We start from the raw sequence: 14,701 nt of genomic DNA on the forward strand, positions 1-14,701 counted from the left end.
GGGTCACACCATAAGTTTGTCCCCTTTTATGCCCATATCAGCCAGAGATGCAGATGTTTTATGTGCAGCATGAGATGGTGCATTATCATGCAGAAAAATGATCTTGCTGTGAAATACACGGTTCTTCTTCTTGAACCATGGCAGGAAGTGCTGTTTGAGAAAATCCACATACATTATGGAGTTCATCTTTAGCGCCTTCAGGGATCCTAAAGGGGCCGACAATCTCTCTCCCCATGATTCCAGCCCAAAACATTACTCCACCTCCTCCTTGTTGGCGCTGTAGCCGTGTTTGCGTGGGGTGTCCATCAACCAGCCATCCTCCACTCCATCCATCTGGACCATCGAGCGCTGCACGGCACTCATCCGTGAACAAAACAGTTTTGAAATCAGTCTTCATGTAATGTTTGGCCCACTGGAGCCGTTTCTGCTTGTGTGAAGTGGATAGAGGAGGTCGACAGGATGGCGCATGCACAGCTGCAAACCTCTGAAGGACCCTGCATCTTGTTGTTCGGGGGAAGTTGGAGGCACAAGCAGCTTCAAAAACTTGTCTGCTGCTATGACAAGGCTTTTTTGCCGCTGCTCTTTCAACCTGACGTAATTGCCTGTAGGAAAGAGTCCTCAATTTGCCCTTATCAGCACGCACACGTGTGTACTGTGAATCAGCTACATACTTCTTGATTGCCAAGACACTTCATCCTGATCATCGCACAATGTTGATTGTAGTCATGCCTTGACCTAAACACTCCACAATTTGTTGCTTCTCAGCAGCCGACACATCCTTTTTCTTTCCCATTTTGGCAGAAAATGTAGGCTGCTTAATAATGTGAGAGAGCCTTCTTAAGTAGTCTTGCCTTTCATTGGACACACCTGCCAAACTAATTAGCACAGGTGTCTGCAATTGCTTACAGTGATATAAAGAGCCCTGACACACATCACCATCAATGAGTTTAACTGACAAACAAACAAATTCTTCCCTTATCACTCCTAAACACTTTTTGCATAATAATTTGGAACGCAGTGTACATGTGCTTTTCCACAAAACACCAGTGGTTCACGTAGTGAATCTTACAGTTCTAACTTGCCAACCGTGGTTTGTATGGAGTTGTTCAATAAAGGGCCCAAAATTAAGATAACATAGATGGGAGAGGTCTCTATGAATAGGAATTCCTAAGTATTTGATACCCTGTGAGGGCCAGGCAAAGGGAAAGTTGGACTGGATGGAATCCTATATGGATTTGGGGAGGGAGACATCGAGGGCCTCAGACTTCGCTGCATTGATTTTAAAATTTTACCATGTAACAAAGTGATCTATTTCAGCCATAACAGCATGGATGGATATATGTGATTGAGTGATATATACTAGGACATCATCAGCAAATAGAGAGCACTTGTACTCGGTGCCTCCCACCTCAATCCACCTAATATTGGGGTTATGGCGAATTGATGAGAGCAGGTGCTCCGTCACGAGGATGTATAAGAGAGGGGACAGAGGACATCACTGCCTTGTCCCATTGGTGATTGTGAAAGGTGATGAAAATGTTCTGACGCACCCCCTGGGCCTTGGGACACCCGGAGCCGGACCCTTTTTGGTGGATGCTGGTGGTTGTAGTCTTCGTGGCGGCGATCCGGTTCCGTGGCTCAGGGCGGTCAAACCAGTGGCGGAACTATTTATGTGGTTTTGATGTTTAAATGTCCGACTACGCCACCCGTGGATTGCGGTCAGAGTGAACCGCCGCTACAGGGCAGACCGCTGAGGCTGGTGTTGTGGGTGCAGCAGAGCGTAGCATAACTCCCCACGGGAGGAGTATAGCCTCAGGGCAGTGTATGCGGAGGATGGGGGTGATGGTGCAGGGCAGCAGCAGTAACGACACAGAGTCAGTGATGCAGTTCAGGGCCTTTACTCACAGTTCTTATTATCCAGACCACGTCTGCAGGTAACGACTGCCCACGTCGTACTGTGCTCACCAGGTGAGGGGCTCAGACAACTCCCAGATAACTTTGGAGCACTTCACAGGACCCCCTTTGTGTGTCCTTTGTCTGGCCTTTCTTACCAACACTTCTGTCCGGCTACCTCGGGCCTCCTCTTGGTAAACTTGGCGCCAGTTTCCCTGACCCTATGTGGTGCCTTCCTAGCGGGTGTAGCGAGGGGCTGCGCCACATAAAATGTCAGAGCCTCCGGTTTCTAGCTGAGGGTCGTTTCCTGCCTCCACTAGTTCGGGGACCGGTCTCCCCCTTTGGCCTGACCCCTCCACGCAGGTGGATTCGGGCGTGCGGTGGCGACTCGCCCGTCCGCACCCCTGGGATCCCTTCATTCCTCGTTCCTGGAGCCTTCTCCGCTCCTTTTCCTTCCTTCTCCCTCTTCCAGGCCTGGGCCTCTGTTACTAGGCCCGCCTCCGGAGCAGAGCTCATGCAGAGCCCCTGCTCCCTGCCACTTCTGCTCAGACTTCTCTGCACTGAACTAAGATGGTGCCCACCTTTTATACTCCCTTCTCAATGCACCCAGGAACTGCTTCCTCCCTGCTCCTGCACTACAGGGTTCCCCTTCCTCAGTGTTCCCTCCCCCCACTCCAGCCAGGGACAGGGACTGTCGTGCCCATCTCAGGGGCATATTGGTCGCCCTGCCCCAAGGCAATGTGGTGTAATGCATGCAGGTGTCGGGTCCTGATCCACACTCCATCCTTACCTGAGAGTGAGATATCACACCTCTGGGTGAGGTGCAATACGTCTGTAGCAACCGAGCCCTCAGGGTGCTACAGTTCCATTTATCTTCAGCCTAGGTGACGTATTGCGATACAGGGCCGTGATTTTGGCTATAAAAGGGTCCCCTAGACCCCTACCCCAAGCTTTTTAAGAGAATCATATATGGCGTGCCAGGAGACTCTATGGAATGCTTTCTCAGCATCCAACGAGAGTATCTAATTACAAATTTTTAACTGCATCTAGCCCAGGAAATACTTTGTGCCTAGTAGCAGTGTCTGCTAGTCAGCGGATTATCCCGGCTGTTAAGCAAGCTGCACCAACTGTAGTTTAGACACTTAATTTTTTCAAAGGAAATGCTTCGGGACCATGGGATAATTAGTGAAGAGCATCAGGAGGCACCCCAAGGCATAGGGGCTGGGACTGGCAGTAGGATGCCTTGCGGTGGACAGCCGAGCTCGATCCTTATAAAAGCTTTTTAACTGCAGCAGCTTTACTGGACGCTACTGGAGCTGGAATTACCGCGGCTGCTGGCATGAGACTTGCCCTCCAATAGATCCTTGTAAATGGATTTAAAGTGTATTCATTCAAATTAGAGAGACAATTTAAATTAAAAAACTTAGAGCTGCCTCCACCACAGGGGGGCTCGCTCGACCCACCAGCGGACAGGCACCAGTATTGGGAGAGGGGGGCTGGCCGTCAGGGTTCACAGCGGCTCTGGCACAAACCCGGCGACACGGAGGTGGCACGGGCAGGAGCGGACTGGCCGTGTCGACTTCTCACTTTTTGGATTTTAGAAGGGCATGACATGCCTATATCTGTGTCTCCCCCTCCTTTTACTCCTCCACCTCTTTTATTTTCGCATGACTATATGTACTTGTCACTTTTCCATGTGTTAGTTATGTCTTCTGAGCAGTTTGTCAGCTTTTGGACACCTTTGAAGGTGTTTTCTATGTGTTTCTATGTGTTTGTGTTTGCCTGCCATTGGTTTTAACGGTGTTCGAAGGTGTGCGACGAACAGTTCGACGAACAGTTCGGCGAACACACGGGTGTTCGACGAACAGAACCGAACTCGAACACTACGGGGGTGGCTCAACACTACCGGTAACCCCAAGCAGAAGACCTTTGCAGGCAACACGACCCTCCCCCCTGAAGAGCAGCTCAAAGTCACTGGCAACCATCTCACCCTCTTCCTTCATTCACCCCTGGACGTCTCGCTCCGCCCCCAAGTTACGGGTCCAGCTTGCTCTTTCTGTCACATTACCGCGATGAAGGGTTTAGCCTGCAGGAGACCCTGCGCCGAGACATTTTTGAAGACACCTGATGCGGCCGGTGAATCACTGCTAAACAAACCACACCTGTAGGGATGGCACAGCCTTTGCATGGACCCTTCGGAGCCCGCCCCGTCACGGCCAGATTGCTCGCCACCAAGCGATCCTGAGAAAGGCTGGCCAGGCGATGGATCGAGCAGCGTCTACTGGCCATACCGCCTTGGATACGCCCGATCTCGTCTGATCTCGGAAGCAAAGCAGGGCTGGGCTCAGACAGTACTTGGATGGGAGACCTCCTGGGAACACTGGGTGCTGTAGACCAGGGTTCCCCAACTCCAGTCCTCAAGGCCCACCAACAGGTCATGTTTTCAGGATTTCCTTAGTATTGCACAGGTGATAATTCCATCACCTGTGCAATACTAAGGAAATCCTGAAAACATGATCTGTTGGTGGGCCTTGAGGACTGGAGTTGGGAACACTGCTGTAGGCTATTTTGATGACGTTTTGCCCTACTGCCCAGCTCGGCTAGCATGGAACGGCGCCTTGCCGGACACCGACCTTAAGTAACTTAGATGATGGAAGCCCCAAGGCCTCTGAGCCAGTTGGCAGTTAAGTACGCTACCCCGCCGCCTTCACGCAGGCCTGACACCGAGCTCCTTGCCACGGCTAGGAGTGCTTATTGACTCCGCAGATCGCCGTGTGGAAATTATGGCGTTAAAAGCACCCGGGGCCGTGAAAGGGCCAGGCTTTCAGCAGGTGCCCAGGGAAGGTTTTGGATGCCGGCCGCCTAGCGAGGGCCAGCAAAGTAACATGTTTCTCTGCAAAGAAGCTTGTGTAACCAAGCCAGACGTTTGACAAAGAGCTAACCTCAGTGCAAGGAAGGCAAGGAAGGAATTGGGGAGGGGGGGAGTGATTCCTGCTAGGGCCCTGAAATCATAAAACAGGCAGGAGAGTCTGACGCATGGTGACGGAGAGGTTGTAGGGGCAGATAGGGGGTGTTGTCACGTGCGAGCACGTGTGCATGCTGGCTTGTGTGTGAGATTGCGCTTCCTAGGTGTAGCGCGCTGCAGACAGTCAAAGGGATTGTTCCCTTTCATTAAAAGTTAATCCCCGGCTGCAGGCTATTAGAAAGCAACTAGCCGCGCTCTACTCATCCTACCCGGGTCTACCGGTGAGTCTCGCCTCTGCTCCCTGCCTGTGGCATTGGCCGTGAAGCTGACGTTCCGTCGACAGCGCTGCAGCCGATCAGTGAGCTCAGCGGCTCTGAGTGGGGCATTGTGTCTACAAGACCTTTAAAGGAAGCCAGCAAAAAAATTGAAGAGAAGGGAAAGCACAAAAGGACCTGGTCTTCCTGAACACTGGAAAGGGCATCCGGCAACCAGACTTCAAAGTAGAAAAGCAGCAAGTGAGAAGCTTATCTCTGCCTACGGCCACACCACCCTAAACACGCCTGATCTTGTCTCCTCTTGGAAGCTAAGCAGGGTTGGGCCTGGTTAGTACTTGGATAGGAGACCACCTGGGAATACCAGGTGCTGTAGGCTTTTGCTTTTTCCTTCCTTCCACCAGCAGGGGGCACTCTCTTCTATGCCTTTTTTGCATTCCCTTTCACAAGTGCACACATTCATTCTCTTTTCTTTTTTTCATTTGCTTTCTCTCTTGCGCTATTTCATCTCTGAAAAATACCAGCATCCTTCTGATCACCGTGGGCCTCCAGCATTGTTGCTTATTTAATTTTAATACTAGGCTCCTTTTCACCAGGACCAGCGTCTCCCGGGTGGCTGGAGGCAACCACCGGTAACCCTAAGCAGAAGACCTCCCCCCTGAAGAGCAGCTCAAAGTCACTGGCAACCATCTCACCCTCTTCCTTCATTCACCCCTGGACGTCTCGCTCCGCCCCCAAGTTAGGGGTCCAGCTTGCTCTTTCTGTCACATTACCGCGATGAAGGGTTTAGCCTTCAGCAGCAAGTGAGAGGCGTGTCTCTGTTTACGGACACACTACCCTGAACACGCCCGATCTCATCTGATCTCAGAAGCTAAGCAGGGTCAGGCCTGGTTAGTACTTGGATGGGAGACTGTAAAATAATACTCTTCCTGTATTATTTTTTTCTTCTGAGGACTTCTCAAAGTATCAATATCACGATATTCTTATAAAAAAATGTATCTGTTTATTCTTGGATTGTCCATAAAAAAGAATCAGATTGCAGCAGGTACATACAATAATTAGTTATAAAGTAATTGTCCATTTGTCCATAATTTGCTTAATTGTTGAGATTCACCCATCTTTCCTTGGATCCTGGCTGGTAAATCATGTTTTTTTCCAGCATGTGTCCAGGCCTACATGTCATCTGCTTCTCAGCATGAAGATTCTGTGTCTTGTGGGGTGGGCAGAGCAAGAAAGCCCCCCCTTTCTGTACCATGGGCTTTTATAGCCAGTCGTATGGACACCTGTTCTACATATGGTAGTGAACCAAAATTACACACACAAATAGCGCATGTCAACTAGACACGATGGCAGAGGCATAGAACTCAGAAAAATGATTATCGATTAACATTCCAAATGAATTTCCATAATTAACCATTTAACATTTCCCCCTTTTTTGAGAATAAAAGGACTTTAACTGAAAAATCTCAAAAGAAGATACATTCATCAATCATTTTTTCTTTCCTTCTTCCTTGGCAATATCATTAAATTTCCATAATAATAATAATAGTAATAATAGTATCAATATCGGATTATTGTTATATAATGATGTGAATTCATGTTATGGTAAGCCGTGACTAATATTCATTTAATATGTATAATTATACTTCCCTATATCTAAATTGAAGCAATCGCGGGTTCAATCGTCATCATCTGATGTCATCGGGTCGTCGTCTCGTCTTCTTCTTGGTTCTTTTATAACAGTCTTTAGATGAAAACTCCTTTGAAATAAATTACAGCATGTAGATATTGTACAGTCCATAATTGTGTTCATTATTGTTCAGTCCATAAACTGTACTCTTTATTAGAAAGATCACGAGTGTCAGTTGATAAGAAAACAAAGTCCATGGATGAAATGTAGCTTTAATATCTGTGCAGTGTCACCTGGACTTACGTTGGATCGTCTTTGGAAACTTCCGTGTGTCCGCACTGGTCTCGTGTCACTTTTGGAACAGATGTGACGTCTTTGGTCAGTAAAGCAAGGGTTAACTTGCCACTTTCCTGCTTTATATAGCACCATAAACAGTACTCAGTCCTTTATATACAGGACACATATGCCAGGTATTACCTGTTCACCAGCTTTCATTGAAGCGTTGCAGGTGATAAGAAACCACTGGAACGTGATGAAACTTAAACACAACACAGTACATATAGGATCATCGTCCTCTGCCGTCCTGGTGATCAGTGGTGTGAATTGTATTGTATGTAATGGACACAGTCTATTATAACACTCAGCATTCACACCTGTTACCTTCTGAGACGTCCGGATATCAGTTGCTTCTTCTTGTAACTTTTGAGAATCTCTTTGATTTATAAAAATTAAAAGTCTTTATTAAGATAGAATTCATAATTGCGATGTCTTGATTGAAGTCTTCATTCCCTAATCTGATACCAAATCTGGCAGTTTTTCCTAACCTATAATATCACAGCGTACCATAGCAATCAGTAATATCCATCTAATTATTATCAAAATATTAAAATAAATTATGTTTGGAATAATAAACAATAATAGATAATAATTCATTATCAATCAAGTACTCCATATGATAGAACATTTTTATGTCATAGGTGTAATTACCTTTTCCAACCCATAGGTGTCAGTGTATTTTTAAAAAACAAGTTTTTATATCTTTATTAAACCAATAATATCAAAGAATGTATACTCCTGAACCAAAATGAACAAATATATGAATGTATGAATGAATGAATGAATGAATAAATGAATGAATGAATTGTTGTGTTTGCTCAGAAAATGTAAACATTTTTTTCCTTAGCAATATATATTTAATGAAGCAATACTCTTGTATTAGACATTACTTTATTAAATATTAATGTGTTTTCTCAATTGAGATATTGAACTCAAATAAAATCAAATGAGAATTAAAAAATGAAAAAATAGAAAAATAAGAAGTATAAAGTAAGAATAAAATTTTAAAAATGAAAAATAAAATTAAGAGTAAAAATAAGAATAAAAATAAAAATAAGGCCTTTAAATTTTAATGACAAATGCAGAGTAATTATATTCTCCATAAAAAATACCCTTATATCTCCATTATCTGGATGATTTCATATTTGTCATAACCTTGTACCACCAAAAAATATTAAATTATGCAACTTTGCATGTAATACCCTTCTTAATTATACCATAGTACCTTATTATTATTTCTTCTTTATTAAAATGTGTGGAAAATAAGTATTGATCAAAAGTGATTATGTAATCAGGATCAAAAACACATTTTCCCCCTTAATACCAAAAATATTATTTTATAAAATTTATGTATATATCAGAACCAAATTAAAAATAATTATTCTTCTAGAAATATTGTGCATAAATTTCATATCGATGAGTAGCATAGATTTGACTAAAGAGAGGTGTGTACCTATTTAGGTAACCATTAAAAATAATATTATAGTTATTCAAGAATATTATCATGTGGAAAATTATTCTAAATATAAATTTGCTTTGTAAACCATTTTGATGTGTGGTTGCCCTTATCCACTATTAGTTAAATCAAGAAATAATAATTATTAAAGAAATATAGAAATATATATATGTAGATACAGTAATACCTAATTATGTATTATAATTTCCTCAGAATTAAATATATTTTTGTACCTTCACATAAAGAAACATTTTTTTTTCAAACATACAAACATACGAGGCCTCTGTCACATCAATCACACTTAGCAGCTGCTGATTTACTCATCTGTCACCTTCACTCTGACATTCACAGATCTGTTCAACTCAAACATTCCACATATGAAGTTTTATATATATATATATATATATATATATATATATATATATATATATATATATATATATTTAATCCAAAATTGTTGTATCCCAATTTATTAATGCGCATTGCCATATCAATTGAATATCTTTATATTTCTTTGAATATTCCCCAAGTACATGTTATATAATATGAGAGTAAGTCACTGGAATTTCAGACACTTGAAAAAACTCTTGTCTTAGATTCTTTTATCACTGGCTGCCTGGTCTTAAATTACATCAGTTAAAAATATAATGAATGGGATCCTATACTATTAGCTCAAAGTTCAAAGGCCGCAGCTGTCACACATCATGCTGTAAAGCTACTTTAATTTGCACGAACACTTCATGCACAGAAAATATTAGCAACACAAAAGAATTAATAAGTATTACATATATATTATAGTTCAACTAGATATATTGTTATTATTTTAAAATGTTATACACATAAAATCATGCAATTTTTTCTCTTCCTGTGTGAATAAAGAAATAAATCCATTTTAGAGTTCTTTGATCAAATCCTGCTTTGGAATGAAAACTCTAAGGAAATATAAGAAAATAAAATTAAATATCAAATTCATACAGAAACAGAATTATTTAAATATCTTATACATATATTGGTTGGTTCTAATGTAATTCAAAATATTGCTACTTAAATTTATATATATGAAGTTCTAATTTATTAATTAATATATATATATATATATTTTATAAACGTATATATAAATACAATTATATGCAATCTCTACTTAGACAAGTGTATATATATATATATATATATATATATATATGAACTATTAGAAACTATGTAACTACAATTTTACTGTATAAGATTATAAATAAATATTGAGACATTGTATTACATTTTGATACAACATTATAATTACAGTTTTTCCTTAGCCACTCCCTAAACCAAATCTTCTGTCTCTCTCAAATATCTCCAGGAACGCCCTATTTAGGAAAGACATTTTTCTATCCTTCAAAACCTCAGAGAACTGCCTGTTCTTCTGTCCACATTCCATGACGTCACTGTGAGTTGGTCGTCTCACCTGTCTCTGTCCATCAGTTTCAGCCATTTTCCTTTTTAGAGAATCACAGTTCTGACTGAGAATTAACTCATTCTGTGGAGAGATGGATCTTTGCACTGGCTGATATGGCTTATAACATATATGAAATCTTCTGCGTATTTGATAGAGTTCACTCTGGGGATGACTCAGTCTAGGAGAGTTTGATATTGGCTTTTGGTAAGATTTTACCTTTCCTGGTTTTATAAATTTAGCTTGATTTATTTGCTTTTCACGATTCTCATGTTTTCTAACAAAATCCAGCATCTGCGGACATTCAAATAATGAATTTTTTTGTGATGCCATAACTTGGGAAACTGAATTTAGGAATTTGAATTTTTGTACAAAAGTTGTTATCATATGTTGTACTTTTCCATTTTTGATGAGAGCTTTGTACAACCGTTCAAATATGGAAATGAATGTATATGTACATTCCTTCCTACCAATCCTTAGTTTCTGAAGATCTTCTATGTTGGGCAAATCCTTTGTGACACAATAAATCAAATATCTTAATCTGTCCGAATCATTTTCCCATCCATTAGGAGAGTCATTTTCACAGGGCATTAAATGTAAACGTCTGGACAATGTCACAGGAATCCATATTTTAAATAATTGATTCCTCTCCTCATTGGATAAATCAAACTTATCAGAGAAGCTCTCAAATGTCTCTGAATTTCTACAGGCATGGATTTTGACATCATATTTTGGCATGATTTTGTATAATTTCAGCAAATTTTTCCTCATTTTAATTTGGAGTTGAGCCTGGGTAATTCCAGAATTCTCTGATATTTTTAGTGGCTCTTGTACGTCCGTTCCTCCTACGTCACTCACGTCTCCTCCCACATCACCTAGTATGTCGGTTTCTCGTATGTCAGTCATGTCTCCTCCCATGTCAGGTTTCTGTATGTCCGTCTCTTGGTCAGACCCAAGGTCACCTTCAGTTACAGACATGTGTCTTACTTCTTGTTCATTTTCCACATTACAGTCAGAATCAGTATCACCGTCTGACACTTCTACACTATTTTCCTGCTTAGAAATCTCTAACACAAGACTATGAAATAAATCTACCAAATGTAGAATATTTCTCAATTTCTGTTTGTCTCTTTTTACCAATTTAGAAGTTAACTGCAAATTCTGCAATTCACATTCTTTGTATAAACTGAGCCACAAAACTTCTATGTCATCTCCTACATTAACTTTGAAATTAATATTACTTTGTTTAGCAAAAGAAGAAATTATATCCATATTTTGCTTACCTTAAGATTCCTTGGCTTCTCTTTATCAGCACGTCCTGTCTTCAGTTTGTCTGATTCTTTTCCTGTGTGATTCTGTTCCTTGTTAGTACCTCTGCTTCCTGTCTTTCCTCAGTCTGTAGGTCCTTTCTGCTTCTCGTGACAAACTAGTGAATTTACTGACACGTGAACAACAGCTGTTCAGCTCGTCAGGACTCCCCCCTTGTTCACGGAAGAAATTCACTTACTTAATTTAAAAAACAAAAAAACAGGACTGGCTGGCTCACCATTGTAAAATAATACTCTTCCTGTATTATTTTTTTCTACTGAGGACTTCTCAAAGTATCAATATCACGATATTCTTATAAAAAAATGTATCTATTTATTCTTGGATTGTCCATTAAAAAGAATCAGATTGCAGCAGGTACATACAATAATTAGTTATAAAGTAATTGTCCATTTGTCCATAATTAGCTTAATTGTTGAGATTCACCCATCTTTCCTTGGATCCTGGCTGGTAAATCATGTCTTTGTCCAGCATGTGTCCAGGCCTACATGTCATCTGATTCTCAGCATGAAGATTCTGTGTCTTGTGGGGTGGGCAGAGCAAGAGAGCCCCCCCTTTCTGTACCATGGGCTTTTATAGCCAGTCATATGGACACCTGTTCTACATATGGTAGTGAACCAAAAATACACACACAAATAGCACATGTCAACTAGACACGATGGCTGAGGCATAGAACTCAGAAAAATGATTATCGATTAACATTCCAAATGAATTTCCATAATTAACCATTTAACAGAGACCGCCTGGGAATGCCAGGTGCTGTAGGCTTTTGCTTTTTCCTTCCTACCACCAGCAGGGGGCAGTCTCTTCTATGCCTTTTTTCCATTCCCTTTCACAAGTGCACACATTCATTCTCTTTTCTTTTTTTCATTTGCTTTCTCTCTTGCGCTATTTCATCTCTACAAAATACCAGCATCCTTCTGATCACCGTGGGCCTCCAGCATTGTTGCTTATATACTTTTAATACTAGGCTCCTTTTCACCAGGACCAGCGTCTCCCGGGTGGCTGGAGGCAACCACCGGTAACCCCAAGCAGAAGACCTTTGCAGGCAACACGACCCTCCCCCCTGAAGAGCAGCTCAAAGTCACTGGCAACCATCTCACCCTCTTCCTTCATTCACCCCTGGACGTCTCGCTCAGCCCCCAAGTTACGGGTCCAGCTTGCTCTTTCTGTCACATTACCGCGATAAAGGGTTTAGCCTGCAGGAGACCCTGTGCCGAGACATTTTTGAAGACACCTGATGCGGCGGGTGAATCACTGCTAAACTAACCACACCTGTAGGGACGGCACAGCCTTTGCATGGAACCTTCGGAGCCCGCCCCGTCACGGCCAGATTGCTCGCCACCAAGCGATCCTGAGAAAGGCTGGCCGGGCGATGGATTGAGCAGCATCTACTGGCTTTACCACCTTGGATACGCCCAATCTCGTCTGATCTCGGAAGCAAAGCAGGGCTGGGCTCGGACAGTACTTGGATGGGAGACCTCCTGGGAGCATCGGGTGCTGTAGACCATTTTGATGACTTTTTGCCCTACTGCCCAGCTCGGCTAGCATGGAACGGCGCCTTGCCGGACACCGACCTTAAGTAACTTAGATGATGGAAGCCCCAAGGCCTCTGAGCCAGTTGGCAGCTAAGTACGCTACCACGCAGGCCTGACACCGAGCTCCTTGCCACGGCTAGGAGTGCTTATTGACTCCGCAGCTCGCCATGTGGAAATGATGGTGTTAAAAGCACCCGGGGCCGTGAAGGGGCCAGGCTTTCAGCAGGTGCCCAGGGAAGGTTTTGGATGCTAGCCGCCTAGCGAGGGCCAGCAGAAGTAACATGTTTCTCTGCAAAGAAGCTTGTGTAACCAAGCCAGACGGCTGACAAAGAGCTAACCTCAGTGCAAGGAAGGCATCGAAGGAATTGGGGAGGGGGGGGGTGATTCCTGCTAGGGTCCTGAAATCATAAAACAGGCAGGAGAGTCTGACGCATGGTGACGGAGAGGATGTAGGGGCAGATAGGGGGTGTTGTCACGTGCGAGCACGTGTGCATGCTGGCTTGTGTGTGAGAGTGCGCTTCCTAGGTGTGGCGCGCTGCAAACAGTCAAAGGGATTGTTCCCTTTCATTAAAACTTAATCCCCGGCTGCAGGATATAAGAATGCAACTAACCGCGCTCTGCTCACCCTACCCGGGTCTACCGGTGAGTCTCGACCCTGCTCCCGGCCTGTGGCATTGGCCGTGAAGCTGACGTTCCGTCGACAGCGCTGCAGCCGATCAGTGAGCTCAGCGGCTCTGAGTGGGGCATTCTGTCTACAAGACCTTTTAAGGAAGCCAGCAAAAAAATTGAAGAGAAGGGAAAGCACAAAAGAACCTGGTCTTGCTGAACACTGGAAAGGGCATCCGGCAGCCAGACTTCAAAGTAGAAAAGCAGCAAGTGAGAGGCTTGTCTGTGCCTTCAAAGTAGAAAAGCAGCAAGTGAGAGGCTTGCCAGTGACTACGGCCAAACCACCCTGAACACGCCTGATCTTGTCTGATATTGGAATCTAAGCACGGTTGGGCCTGGTTAGTATTTGGATGGGAGACCACCTGCAAATACCAGGTGCTGAAGGCTTTTGCTTTTTCCTTTCTTCCACCAGCAGGGGGCACTCTCTTCTATGCCTTTTTTCCATTCCCTTTCACAAGTGCACACATTCATTCTCTTTTCTTTTTTTCATTTGCTTTCTCTCTTGCGCTATTTCATCTCTGCAAAATACCAGCATCCTTCTGATCACCGTGGGCCTCCAGCATTGTTGCTTCTTTACTTTTAATACTAGGCTCCTTTTCACCAGGACCAGCGTCTCCCGCGTGGCTGGAGGTAACCACCGGTAACCCCAAGCAGAAGACCTTTGCAGGCAACACGACCCTCCCCCCTGAAGAGCAGCTCAAAGTCACTGGCAAACATCTCACCCTCTTCCTTCATTCACCCCTGGACGTCTCGCTCCGCCCCCAAGTTAGGGACGGCACAGCCTTTGCGTGGACCCTTCGGAGCCCGCCCCGTCACGGCCAGATTGCTCGCCACCAAGCGTGTTACAACTCTCCTGTTAGTTTTTTTTTAGTTTGCTGGTCACATGACCATTTTGCCTATTTAATCCGGCTCCGCCCTCCTGGCTTTGCTGGACTTCATTTGTATTTAGTACTGTTGAGCTAGCTTGTTGCTCTGTTGCCGTTCTCTGTTAGTTTTGCTAGGTCTTCTGACCCCTATGCCTTTTTGTTGTGTGTTTGTCTTTGACTGCTACTATTTCTGCTAGGAGGTGTCAAACTTTTCCCAGTCCCTAGATCTTGTAGGGATCCCTCCCTCACATCTATAGGTCTGCGTTCAGACTAGCCGAGGACTTTAGCGGGTCTGATCGCAGGATCAGGTTCCTCGTTACATCG

The 14,701-nt window shown here is 43.5% G+C and overlaps 1 non-coding gene and 3 pseudogenes across 1 annotated transcript; all 4 read left to right on the top strand.

Moving 5' to 3' along the window:
- Positions 1-4,169: 4,169 nt before the first annotated feature.
- LOC141266942 (5S ribosomal RNA) lies at positions 4,170-4,289 on the top strand. The gene has a single exon (XR_012320961.1). It is a non-coding gene; the product is annotated as a 5S ribosomal RNA (ribosomal RNA).
- A 1,101-nt stretch (positions 4,290-5,390) lies between these two features.
- On the top strand, positions 5,391-5,509 carry LOC141269183 (5S ribosomal RNA; annotated as a pseudogene).
- Positions 5,510-12,696: 7,187 nt separating this feature from the next.
- Positions 12,697-12,816, top strand: LOC141269396 (5S ribosomal RNA; annotated as a pseudogene).
- Positions 12,817-13,779: 963 nt separating this feature from the next.
- LOC141269966 (5S ribosomal RNA) lies at positions 13,780-13,898 on the top strand (annotated as a pseudogene).
- Positions 13,899-14,701: the final 803 nt, after the last annotated feature.

Source organism: Phyllobates terribilis, unplaced genomic scaffold (genome assembly GCF_046119375.1).
Source record: "Phyllobates terribilis strain yellow unplaced genomic scaffold, ASM4611937v1 Scaffold_4__5_contigs__length_816908805, whole genome shotgun sequence".
NCBI lineage: Eukaryota > Metazoa > Chordata > Amphibia > Anura > Dendrobatidae > Phyllobates > Phyllobates terribilis.